Source organism: Coregonus clupeaformis, chromosome 26, assembly GCF_020615455.1.
Source record: "Coregonus clupeaformis isolate EN_2021a chromosome 26, ASM2061545v1, whole genome shotgun sequence".
Classification (NCBI taxonomy): domain Eukaryota; kingdom Metazoa; phylum Chordata; class Actinopteri; order Salmoniformes; family Salmonidae; genus Coregonus; species Coregonus clupeaformis.
Window position 1 is genome coordinate 5602897 of NC_059217.1, and position 13775 is coordinate 5616671.

A 13775-nucleotide genomic window follows, 5' to 3' on the forward strand; every position below is an offset into this window, starting at 1 on the left:
CCGAGGTCCCTGCCATCCAGGACCTCTATATCAGGCAGTGTGAAAGGAAGGCCAGGAAAATCATTAGACTCCAGCCACCCAAGCAATACACTCTTCTCTCTGCTTCCTCACGGCAAGCGGTAGCAGTGCAATAAGTCTGACACCAACATGCTCCTGAACAGCTTCTATCCCCTTCAAAATAACTAACTATTGTAAATAGCTAACAAAATGGCAACACTGAGTTGATCCTTTTATTTAATTTTTACACCGTCTCTATGCACATTCACAGGACGCTGCACACTGAAACTCCAACACACACACAAACACCCACTCCATAATTTTCTCACACACACATAATATGCATATACAGTAGCAGTCAAAAGTTTGGACAAACCTATATATATATCCCTAAAGATATAATGTATCTTACCAGAACAAATTTAAATAGAAAGTTTGCAAAAATGTACAAGAAACTGCAAACATGGAGAGGTAGTTCACTTTATTTTTATGAAAAAAATCACACTGATTAACTCTTTAGTCATATCACAGTTTACTTTTTTACTTATGGCGCTGCCTACTCCAGACGACTCTTTAAAAAAAAAAAAATATGAGCAAAGAATATGTAGCTTAATTTGGAACGCTAAGCCAGACCAAATTAAATGTTCCTATTTAAATAATGAATATGAGTTTGGGGAACTGAAATTATTCAATATTAAAGCATTAAACCTCTCACTGAAAGCTTCACTCATACATAAGTTATACTTAAACCTAAATTGGTTCTCCTGTAGATTACTAGGAAAGGCTCATCCTTTGTAAAAATAAATAAATGAAATGCCCTTTTGCCTTTATGCAGATTACAATTTCAAATGTTTGGTTAATTGAAAATGAAACCTTGTTCAAAGTATCACCCTTTCTTAAACAAACCTTGAAAAGGTGGTTACAAAAAGACAACAAATATTACAACAAATATTATGGTTAAACTCAAATAGGAATGGTTATGTCACACATGCACCATCAAATATATGGGAATGTTTGCTCAATCCAAAATTAAAACCAATTGATAGCAGCATTACTGCAAAATGGAGCAGGCAAGGGAAAGGGGAAAAGGTAGGGAACTTGTTTTCTGAAATATATTAAAGACCAAAATTGGCTGACAAAGATTGGCATAAATAGAAAATATACCAGTTTCATTTGAGGACAAAAAGGAGAGACAAGAGGGATACAGAGATGAAAGACATAGAGACGTGAGATAGATTCGAGAGAGAGAGATATAAATTAAAGAGATGGAGAGAGACGAAAGAGAGAGAGAGACGGGAGGGAGACGAAAGCGAGATGGAGTATTGGAATGGTTAACAGCTATGATCCTAACGAAAGTAATGATCCAATGATTGAACATGCCACGAACAACATCAAAAGGAAATCAAACACTTACAAAACACTTAACAAATAGAGAGACGAGGGAGGAAGAGACTAAAGAGATAGAGTGAGGAAAGAGAGACTAAAGAGATAGAGAGAGATGAAAGAGAGAGACGAAAGAGAGAGAGATGAAAGAGAGAGTGATATGAAAGAGTGAGCGACCGAAATGTGCTTCTTCTTGAGCCACTCCTTTGTTGCCTTGGCCGTGTGTTTTGGGTCATTGTCATGCTGGAATACCCATCCATGACCTATTTTCAATGCCCTGGCTGAGGGAAGGAGGTTCTCATCCAAGATTTGATGATCGCACCAACTGTTGTCACCTTCTCACCAAGCTGCTTGGCGATGGTCTTGTAGCCCATTCCAGCCTTGTGTAGGTCTACAATCTTGTCCCTGACATCCTTGGAGAGCTCTTTGATCTTGGCCATGGTGGGGAGTTTGGAATCTGATTGATTGATTGCTTCTGTGGACAGGTGTCTTTTATACAGGTAACAAGCTGAGATTAGGAGCACTCCCTTTAAGAGTGTGCTCCTAATCTCAGCTAGTTACCCGTATAAGAGAGGGGGTCAAATACTTATTTCCCTCATTAAAATGCAAATCAATTTATAACATTTTTGACATGCGTTTTATTTTCTGGATTTTTTTGTTGTTATTCTGTCTCTCACTGTTCAAATAAACCTACCATTAAAATTATAGACTGATCATTTCTTTGTCAGTGGGCAAACGTACAAAATCAGCAGGGGATCAAATACTTTTTTCTCTCACTGTACATATGAGATGAAGTGTGCAAGATATGTAAACATTACTAAAGTGACTAGTGTTCCATTTCTTAGAGTGGCCAGTGATTTCAATAGGCAGCAGCAGCCTCTAATGTGATAGTGATGGCTATTTAACAGTCTTATGGCCTTGAGATAGAAGCAGTTTTTCATTCTCTCGGTCCCAGCTTTGATGCACCTGTACTGACCTCGCATTCTGGATGATAGCGGGGTGAACAGGCAGTAGCTCGGGTGGTTGATGTCCTTGATGATCTTTTTGGCCTTCCTGTGACATCGGGTGCTCTAGGTGTCTTGGAGGGCGAGTAGTTTTACCCCGGTAATGCGTTCGGCAGACCGCACCACCCTCTGGAGAGCCCAGCGTTAATACACTTGCGGAGATCATCTGTTCACCCACACCGCGTCACACAAAGACACGGCGGTTGGAACCAAAAATCTCAAATTTGGACTCCAGACCAAAGGACAAATTTCCACCGGTCTAATGTCCATTGCTCGTGTTTCTTGGCCCAAGCAGGTGTCTTCTTCTTATTGGTGTCCTTGAGTAGTGTTTTCTTTGCAGCAATTCGACCACGAAGGCCTGATTCACACAGTCTCTTCTGAACAGTTGATGTTGAGATTTGTCTGTTGCTTGAACTCTGTGAAGCATTTATTTGGGCTGCAATTTCTGAAGCCGGTAAGTCTAATTAACTTATCCTCTGCAGCAGAGGTAACTCTGGGACTTCCATTCCTGTGGCGGTCCTCATGAGAGCCAGTTTCATCATAGCACTTGATGGTTTTTGCGGCTGCACTTGAAGAAACTTTCAAAGTTCTTGAAATGTTCCGTATTGACTGACCTTCATGTCTTAAAGTAATGATGGACTGTCGTTTCTCTTTGCTTATTTGAGCTGTTCTTGCCATAATATGGACTTGGTCTTTTACCAAATAGGGCTATCAACACAACTGATTGGCTCAAACGCATTAAGAAGTAAATCAATTCCACAAATTAACTTTTAAGAAGGCATTCCAGATGACTACCTTATGAAGCTGGTTGATAGAATGCCAAGAGTGTTCAAAGCTGTCATCAAGGAAAGGGTGGCTATTTGAAGAAACTCAAATATAAAATATATTTTGATTTTTGTATCAATTTTTTGGTTACTACATGATTCCATATGTGTTATTTCATAGTGTTGATGTCTTCACTATTATTCTACAATGTAGAAAATAGTAAAAATATTGAAAAACCCTTGAATGAGTAGTGGACTGTTTAGGGAAAATATTTTTTTAAAATTTCAAATTGTATTCCAGGAAAGTATTTGAAAATACTTTCAAATACGATTTGCTAGAGTATTGGTTTTTACAAATAACCATTCAAATTTTCAAAGAAAGGTAATTGTTTTGGGGTATACTCAAATACACAGGAAAAATAATTTTAAATTACTAAATACACATTTATACCCAGGTCTGACACTCACACATTCACACACACCCTAGTTGGAACCCCTGTCGCTCACACACTGCCAGGGGCCAGTGGTGGAATTGCCCAGCGTTCATTCTAGCTAACCTGCCTGTATGTGTGTCTGTGTGTGTGTGTGTGTGTGTGTGTGTGTGTGTGTGTGTGTGTGTGTGTGTGTGTCCTTGCTAACCTGCGGCGGCATCCATAACTGTCCATCAGAAATCTCCAGAAGCTTTGTGTCGACAACGGTTAAGCTCTCCTCCACTCCCTCTCTCCCTTATTCCCTTGTTCCCTCTCCCTCCCCCTCAGCTTAGTGGAAGGAGTACCAGTAATGGCCCCTCGTTATAGAGAAATGCGTCATGAAACAGGCCCTAATGAGCTGATTCCTGTTGGCTACTTTCTTTTATAGCTTGTTTTTTCCTCTGGGGGAATTCTCATTGGTGAGCTTTTGATTGACAGCTAGCACGGACTCCTGAGGGGTTCTCTCCAGAAATAAATGAGTGTTGCTGTGTGTTTGTGTGCGTGAGTGTGTATATCCGTGCATATCTGCGTGTTGTACATTCCACGACAGAACACCCAGTGTAATGGCAGTGTGTAACATCACATCAGCATGCCTGCCTACACAGCAAATATGAGATCAGAATTTTTACACAATAACCCATAATGACAAAGCAAAAACAGGATTGTATACATTTTTGCAAACGTTTTCAAAATTAAAAACAGAAACACCTTCTTTAGACCCTTTGCTATGAGAATCGAAATTGAGTCCACCTGTGGTAAATTCAATTGATTGGACATGATTTGGAAAGGCACACACCAGTCTATATAACGTCCCATAGTTGACAGTGCATGTCAGCGCAAAAACCAAGCCATGAGGTCGAAGGAATTGTCTGTAGAGCTCCGAGACAGGATTGTGTCGAGGCACAGATCTGGGGAAGGGTACCAAAAAATTTCTGCACTATTGAAGTTCTCGAAGAACACAGTGGCTTCCATCATTCTTCAATGGAAGAAGTTTGGAACCACCAAGACTCTTACTAGAGCTGGCAGCCCGACCAAACTGAGCAATCAGGGGAAAAGGGCCTTGGTCAGGGAGGTGACCAATAACACGATGGTCACTCTGACAGAGCTTCAGAGTTCCTCTGTGGAGATGGGAGAACCTTCCAGAAGGACAACCATCTCTGTAGCACTCCACCAATCAGGCCTTTATGGTAGAGTGGCCAGACTGAAGCCACTCCTCAGTAAAAGGCACATGACAGCCCACTTGGAGTTTGCCAAAAAGCACCTAAAGGACTCTCAGACCATGAGAAACAAGATTATCTGGTCTGATGAAACCAAGATTGAACTCTTTGGCCTGAATGCCAAGCGTCACGTCTGGATGAAACCAGGCACCGCTCATCACCTGGCCAATACCACCCCTATGGTGAAGCATGGTGGTGGCAGCATCATGCTGTGGGGATGTTTTTCAGTGGCTGGGACTGGGAGACTAGTCAGGTTCGAGGGAAAGATGAATGGAGCAAAGTACAGAAAGATCTTTGATGAAAACCTGCTCAGGACCTCAGACTGGGGCAATGGTTCACCTTCCAACAGGACAACGACCCTACGCACGAGTGGCTTTGGGACAATTATCTGAATGTCCTTGAGTGGCCCAGCCAGAGCCAGGACTTGAACCCGATCAAACATCTCTGGAGAGGCTTGAAAATAGCTGTGCGGCGACGCTCCCCATCCAACCTGACAGAGCTTGAGAGGATCTGCAGAGAAGAATGGGAGAAACCCCCCAAATACAGCTGTGCCAAGCTTGTAGCGTCATACCCAAGAAGACTTGAGGCTGTAATCGCTGCCAAAGGTGCTTCAACAAAGTACTGCATACATTTATAGAAACCTGTTTTTGCTTTGTCATTATGGTGTATTGTGTGTAGATTGATGATTGGGGAAAAAAACAAACAATTTAATCAATTTTAGAATAAGACTGTAACGTAACTAAATGTGGAAAAAGTGAAGGGTCTGAATACTTTCCGAATGCACTCTATTATACACTGAGTGTACAAAACATTAGGAACACCTTCCTAATATTGAGTTGCACCCCCTTTTGCCCTCAGAACAGCCTCAATTTGTCAGGGCATGGACTCTACAAGGTGACGAAAGCATTCCACATGGATGCTGGCCCATGTTGACTCCAATGCTTCCCACAGTTGTGTCAAGTTGGCTGAATGTCCTTTGTGTTGTGGACCATTCTTGATACACATGGGAAACAGTTGATTGTGAAAAACCCAGCAGCGTTGAAGTTCTTGACACAAACCGGTGCACCTGGCACCTACTACCTACCATACTCCGTTCAAAGTCACTTAAATCTTTTGTCTTGCCCATTCACCCTCTGAAAGGCACACATACACAATCCATGTCTCAATTGTCTCAATTCTTCTTTAACCTGTCTCCTCCCCTTCATCTACTCTGATTGAAGTGGATTTAACAAGAGACATCAATACGAGATCATAGCTTTCACCTGGATTCACCTGGTCAGTCTATGTCATGGAAAGAGCTGTTCTTAATGTTTTGTATACTCATAATTACTTTAGTTATGGCCTAGTTATCTTCAACATTGTGGTCTGAAACTCTTGGCTCATGGGCCACATCAGACCTCCAAGTCACAATAAGATGGTTTGTGAAGTGATTAGTAATTCCTATCGGAATCCAGCCAGAGGAAGGATATCCAACAATTTGAAAATTTTATCAACCACAACCTGTATTCAAAATGACTTGACAAACAAGACTACCTAAACCATCTAAATTGTAACAACCATCTCAGTAACGGGTGCAGTAAGTCCAACCCCTTACAGATTGGATTAGTTTAGTTCAAATAATAAATCAATGTGCATGCAGAAACATAGATATTAAAATAAACTTCTAAAAATCTACCTGCAACAAAGCATTCTGGGAAAAAAATTAATGAGGCCCCTTCCACGTCTTTTTTATTGAACTCAACACAGTTGAGTAACAACACCACTGTCACGGATTCTGCCGAGGCTGCTCCTCCTCCTTGCTCGGGCAGGCTTCGGCGTTCGTCGTCCCCGGAGTACTAGCTACTGCCAATCGAAGTTTTCGGTGTTTGTCTTGTGTTGTCTAGTTTATACACCTGTTGCTTATTAGTGTTGATTGTGTAGCATATAAGTTCCCTTGTTTTACGTTTGGCCTTTGTGTGTTATTGTGTATTGTCTCGTTGATGTTCGGCATAGCTATTTCGCCTCATTACGCACAGGGTGTTTTTCCCCTCCAGTGTTTTGGAGACTTTTGTTTGTGCATTTGCATTCAGTAAAGTAGTCATCCTGATTCTCTGTGTCCTGCGTCTGACTTCACTTGCTGCGTACACATCACCTTTTTGACAGAATAACACACCCACCATGGAGTCAGCAGGACCAGCGGTGGTAACGGAGTCTCTAGAGGAGCGCGTCAGCAGCCAGGACGCCATGATCCGAAGACTCGGCACCGCCATGCAGGATGTGATGGACACTTTGAGCTGATGGGAAAGAGGAGGTTTGCCCACACCTCCTCCTACAATACCACCACCATCGGCCAGACCCATCGTTCCATCTCCGGAGTCCAGTGGGATTCGGCTCTCGCTCCCGAGGGCATATGATGGCACCGCAGCCGGGTGTCAGGGTTTCCTACTTCAAGTAGAACTCTACCTGGCAACCATTCACCCGGCGCCCTCGGGATACGAGAGCGTTTCCGCCCTCATCTCCTGTCTATCCGGCAAGGCATGGAGTGGGCCAATGCCGAATGGAGGGGAATAGACGCCGCCACCATCAGTTATGCGGAGTTCTCCAGCCGCTTCAGGGCGGTTTTCGATCATCCCCCAGAGGGGAAAGCGGCGGGGGAGCGTCTGTTCCACCTCCGACAGGGGAAGAGGAGCGCGCAAGAGTTCGCCCTGGATTTCCGGACTCTGGTGGCCAATGCAGGGTGGAATGAGAGGGCCCTCATCGACCACTATCGGTGCAGCCTACGGGAGGACGTTCGCCGAGAGTTGGCCTGCAGGGACACCAACCTGAGCTTCGATCAGTTGGTGGACATGTCGATCCGTCTGGATACCCTGCTGGCTACCCGCGGACGTCCGGAGTTGGGGCCGTCCATTCCATCCCCCAGCACCTCCGAGCCAAGCCCTATGGAGCTCGGGGGTGCTGGTGCTAGAGAGAGGAGGAGAGAGACCCGGAGAGAGGCCGTCCCCTGCACCAACTGTGGCCATAGAGGACACACTGCGGTTCGGTGCTGGGGAGGGTCTCCTGGGGATCGAGGCAACAGGTCACGCACTGATGAGTCATTTCAGGTGAGTAGACGCCCAACTCACCCAGAGCTCTCTGTTGTCCACTTGTGTATTCAAGTTGAATTTCCCCAGGTTTCATCTCATTCCCAGCATAAGGCGCTAGTCGATTCAGGCGCAGCTGGGAATTTTATTGATCGTAATTTCAGTGATAAGTTAGGGATTCCCCTCCTACCAGTAGATGTGCCTTTCCCTATCCATGCCCTAGACAGCCGTCCTTTGGGGTCAGGATTAATTAGGGGAGGTCACGGCGCCACTAAAGATGAAGACGCAGGGGGGTCATGAGGAAATCATACAGTTGTATCTGATCGACTCTCCTGCGTTTCCCGTGGTGCTGGGGCTTCCTTGGTTAATATCTAATGACCCCAACATTTCGTGGCAACAGAGGGCTCTCAGGGAGTGGTCTGATCAGTGTGTCGGGCGGTGTATAGGTGTTTCCGTAGGGGCGACCACGGTGGAAAGTCCGAACCAAATGCCCGCACTGCACATTCCTCCTGAGTATAATGATTTGGCACTCGTCTTCAGTAACAAGAGGGCGACACAATTACCACCTCATAGACAGGCAGGTGCTGCACTTCCGCGTAGTCATGTGTATCCTCTGTCTCAAGAGGAGACGGCGGCTATGGAGACATACATCGCCGAATCTCTGGGACAGGGATACATACGGCCCTCCACTTCTCCTGCGTCCTCGAGTTTCTTTTTTGTGAAGAAGAAGGATGGAGGTTTGCGCCCGTGTATTGATTACCGTAGTCTCAATCAGATCACTGTTAAATACAGTTATCCTCTCCCTCTGATTGTGAGTATGACGGAGTCATTACACGGAGCGCGCTTCTTCACAAAATTGGATCTCAGGAGCGCTTACAACCTGGTGCGCATTAGGGAGGGAGATTAATGGAAAACAGCATTTAGTACCACCTCGGGTCACTATGAGTATCTCGTCATGCCATACGGGTTAATGAATGCTCCTTCAGTCTTCCAATAATTTGTGGACGAGATTTTCCGGGATTTGCATGGGCAGGGTGTAGTGGTGTATATTGACGACATCTAGTATACTCTGCTACACGAGCCGAGCATGTGGCCCTGGTGCGTTGAGTGTTGGATAGGCTGTTGGAGCATGACTTGTATGTGAAGGCTGAGAAATGCCTGTTTTTCCAGGAGTCCATCTCCTGCCTGGGCCATCGGTTGTCCGCGTCAGGGGTGGAGTGGAGATTGACCGCGTTTCAGCCGTGCGTAATTGGCAGACTCCTACCACGGTTAAGGAGGTGCAGCGGTTTTGGGGTTTTGCCAATTACTACCAGAGGTTTATCCGGGGTTTTGGACAGGTAGCAGCTCCCATCACCTCCCTGCTAAAGGGGGGCCCGGTGCGTTTGCAGTGGTCGGCTGAGGCGGACAGGGTGTTTAGACAACTGAAGGACCTGTTCACCTCGGTTCCGGTGCTGGCACATCCGGACCCCTCTTTGGCGTTCCAAGTGGAGGTGGACGCGTCAGAGGCGGGTATTGGGGCAGTACTGTCTCAACGTTCAGGCATGCCTCCTAAACTCCGGCCCTGTGCTTTTTACTCTAAGAAGCTCAGCCCGGCGGAACATAATTACGACGTGGGGGACAGGGAGCTGCTAGCTGTGGTCCAAGCCCTAAAGGTGTGGAGGCATTGGCTTGAGGGGGCTCAACATCCTTTTCTCATTCTGACTGACCATCGTAACCTGGAGTACATCCGGGCAGCTAGGAGACTGAACCCTCGTCAGGCTAGGTGGGCCATGTTTCTGGCCCGGTTTGTCTTTAAGCTCACCTATATACCAGGGTCACAAAACGTTAAGGCAGACGCCCTGTCCCGGCGATATGACACAGAGGAGAGGTCCATTGAGCCCACTCCCATGCTTCCGGAGTCTTGTCTGGTGGCACCGGTGGTGTGGGAGGTCGATGCGGAGATTGAGCGGGCGTTACGTACCGACCCTACTCCTCCAGAGTGTCCGGAGGGGCGGAAGTACGTGCCGCTCGAGGTTCGTGATCGACTAATTTATTGGGCTCACACGTCACCCTCCTCTGGTCAGCCTTAGTGAAAAGTACTGGTGGCCAACATTGGCAAAGGACGTGAGGGTTTATGTCTCCTCCTGCTCGGTGTGCGCTCAGTGTAAGGCGCCTAGACACCTGCCCAGGGGGAAGTTACAACCCCTACCCGTTCCACAACGGCCGTGGTCTCACCTATCGGTAGACTTTGTCACGGACCTTCCCCCCTCCCAGGGGAATACCACTATTTTGGTTGTTGTGGATCGGTTTTCTAAGGCCTGTCGTCTCATTCCAATGCCGGGTCTCCCTACTGCCCTACAAACTGCTGAGGCCCTGTTTACTCACGTCTTCCGACACTACGGGGTACCTGAGGATATAGTGTCTGATCGGGGTCCCCAGTTCACCTCTAGAGTCTGGAGGGCGTTTATGGAACGCTTGGGGGTCTCGGTTAGCCTTACCTCGGGTTTCCATCCTGAGAGTAATGGGCAGGTGGAGAGAGTAAACCAGGATGTGGGTAGGTTTCTGAGGTCCTATTGCCAGGACCGGCAGGAGGAGTGGTCGGGGTATATCCCCTGGGCAGAGATTGCCCAGAACTCCCTTCGCCACTCCTCTACTAATCTGACTCCTTTTCAGTGTGTGTTGGGGTATCAGCCGGTTTTGGCACCCTGGCATCAGAGCCAGATCGTGGCTCCTGCGGTGGATGAATGGTTTCGGCGCTTGGAGGAAACATGGAACGCTGCGCATGTCCATCTGCAGCGGGCTATCCGTAGGCATAAGGCGAGCGCCGATCGCCACCGTAGTGAGGGTCCAGCATATGCACCTGGAGATCGAGTCTGGCTCTCGACTCGAAACCTACCCCTTCGCCTGCCCTGCCGGAAGCTGGGTCGGCAGTTTGTGGGGCCATTTAAAGTCCTGAGGAGATTGAACGAGGTATGTTACAGGTTACAACTGCCAAATGATTATCGCATTAACCCCTCGTTCCATGTGTCTCTCCTCAGGCCGGTGGTAGCTGGTCCACTCCAGGACAATGAGATACGAGAGGCTCCTCCACCCCCACTGGACATCGAGGGGGCTCCGGCGTACTCAGTCCGGTCCATCGTGGATTCGAGACGTCGGATGGGGGGTCTGCAGTATTTTGTGGAGTGGGAGGGGTACGGTCCGGAGGAACGGGTGCCTAGGAGGGACATCTTAGATCCCTCCCTCTTGACGGAGTTCCACCGGAGTCATCCCACTCGCCCTGCTCCGCGTCCTCCTGGCCGTCCCCGAGGCCGGGGTCGGCGCACGGCTGGAGCCGCGCGTCAAGGGGGGGGGGTACTGTCACAGATTCTGCCGAGGCTGCTCCTCCTCCTTGCTCGGGCAGGCTTCGGCGTTCGTCGTCCCCGGAGTACTAGCTACTGCCGATCGATGTTTTCGGTGTTTGTCTTGTGTTGTCTAGTTTATACACCTGTTGCTTATTAGTGTTGATTGTGTAGCATATAAGTTCCCTTGTTTTACGTTTGGTCTTTGTGTGTTATTGTGTATTGTCTCGTTGATGTTCGGCATAGCTATTTCGCCTCATTACGCACATGTGGTGTCAATTGCAATCCCACTGGTGTTAAAGCTGCAAAATGTATCAGTTTGGGCGACCCGACCAAATTCACATAGAAATGTGAGTTATATATATATATATATATATATATATATACAGTGGGGAGAACAAGTATTTGATACACTGCCGATTTTGCAGGTTTTCCTACTTACAAAGCATGTAGAGGTCTGTAATTTTTATCATAGGTACACTTCAACTGTGAGAGACGGAATCTAAAACAAAAATCCAGAAAATCACATTGTATGATTTTTAAGTAATTAATTTGCATTTTATTGCATGACATAAGTATATGATCACCTACCAACCAGTAAGAATTCCGGCTCTCACAGACCTGTTAGTTTTTCTTTAAGAAGCCCTCCTGTTCTCCACTCATTACCTGTATTAACTGCACCTGTTTGAACTTGTTACCTGTATAAAAGACAGCTGTCCACACACTCAATCAAACAGACTCAAACCTCTCCACAATGGCCAAGACCAGAGAGCTGTGTAAGGACATCAGGGATAAAATTGTAGACCTGCACAAGGCTGGGATGGGCTACAGGACAATAGGCAAGCAGCTTGGTGAGAAGGCAACAACTGTTGGCGCAATTATTAGAAAATGGAAGAAGTTCAAGATGACGGTCAATCACCCTCGGTCTGGGGCTCCATGCAAGATCTCACCTCGTGGGGCATCAATGATCATGAGGAAGGTGAGGGATCAGCCCAGAACTACACGGCAGGACCTGGTCAATGACCTGAAGAGAACTGGGACCACAGTCTCAAAGAAAACCGTTAGTAACACACTACGCCGTCATGGATAAAAATCAAGCCAGCGCATGTCCAGGCCCGTCTGAAGTTTGCCAATGACCATCTGGATGATCCAGAGGAGGAATGGGAGAAGGTCATGTGGTCTGATGAGACAAAAATAGAGCTTTTTGGTCTAAACTCCACTCGCCGTGTTTGGAGGAAGAAGAAGGATGAGTACAACCCCAAGAACACCATCCCAACCGTGAAACATGGAGGTGGAAACATCATTCATTGGGGATGCTTTTCTGCAAAGGGGACAGGACGACTGCACCGTATTTAGGGGAGGATGGATGGGGCCATGTATCGAGAGATATTGGCCAACAACCTCCTTCCCTCAGTAAGAGCATTGAAGATGGGTCGTGGCTGGGTCTTCCAGCATGACAACGACCTGAAACACACAGCCAGGGCAACTAAGGAGTGGCTCCGTAAGAAGCATCTCAAGGTCCTGGAGTGGCCTAGCCAGTCTCCAGACCTGAACCCAATAGAACATCTTTGGAGGGAGCTGAAAGCCCGTATTGCCCAGCGACAGCCCCGAAACCTGAAGAATCTGGAGAAGGTCTGTATGGAGGAGTGGGCCAAAATCCCTGCTGCAGTGTGTGCAAACCTGGTCAAGACCTACAGGAAATGTATGATCTCTGTAATTGCAAACAAAGGTTTCTGTACCAAATATTAAGTTCTGCTTTTCTGATGTATCAAATACTTATGTCATGCAATAAAATGCAAATCAATTACCTAAAAATCATACAATGTGATTTTCTGGATTTTTGTTTTAGATTCCGTCTCTCACAGTTGAAGTGTACCTATGATAAAAATGACAGACCTCTATATGCTTTGTAAGTAGGAAAACCTGCAAAATCGGCAGTGTATCAAATACTTGTTCTCCCCACTGTATATAGTATCCTTGCTGTGGTGTAACACTCGCAACATGGACAGCTTTTAATGGAATAATACACCTCAGTAGCACTCATGTCTGACAACTGTACAATGATCCTTTCTTTCCATAACAGGCTTGACCACTAAAGCCTGGTTATTATGAGCTATTTGAGCCACTTGGTAATCTATACATCGAGCAGCAGCCTCTGTGTGCACTAGATAAAGACCGTTGGAACCCTGCTCTGCCAGCATGGATATCAAGACCCTTTATCTTTATCAGAGGGTCTGAGCCTCTACAGAGGAGCCTTGAGAGCAGCTCAGCAGCACAGTGTTTTGCCCTTTGAGCAGAAGGTCTTCCCCAGTGATTAAAAACCAGTCCAGCAGCAGGGCATCACAAGTCACTCTACACAACCAGAGATTGCACCATTGTGTAAAAAGTGTTGGGGAAGGACAGTGTTTTCACGATAGACACAGAGCAATTATCAGAACACATTGAAAACAGCATGGCACCATTCATCTTTTAGGAAATGGCACATACAGATCCAAATGGCACCAGAGTTGCTGTGCAGACATGATATTTTCCACCCAGCATGGCCTGAATCTGAATATGAGTCT

The 13775-nt window shown here is 46.6% G+C and overlaps 1 protein-coding gene across 2 annotated transcripts in view; it reads left to right on the forward strand.

Annotated features, from left to right (window-relative positions):
* LOC121540527 (BMP/retinoic acid-inducible neural-specific protein 3-like) overlaps positions 1-13775 on the forward strand; it is a 78328-nt gene that overhangs the window by 23308 nt on the left and 41245 nt on the right. The window lies entirely within an intron of this gene.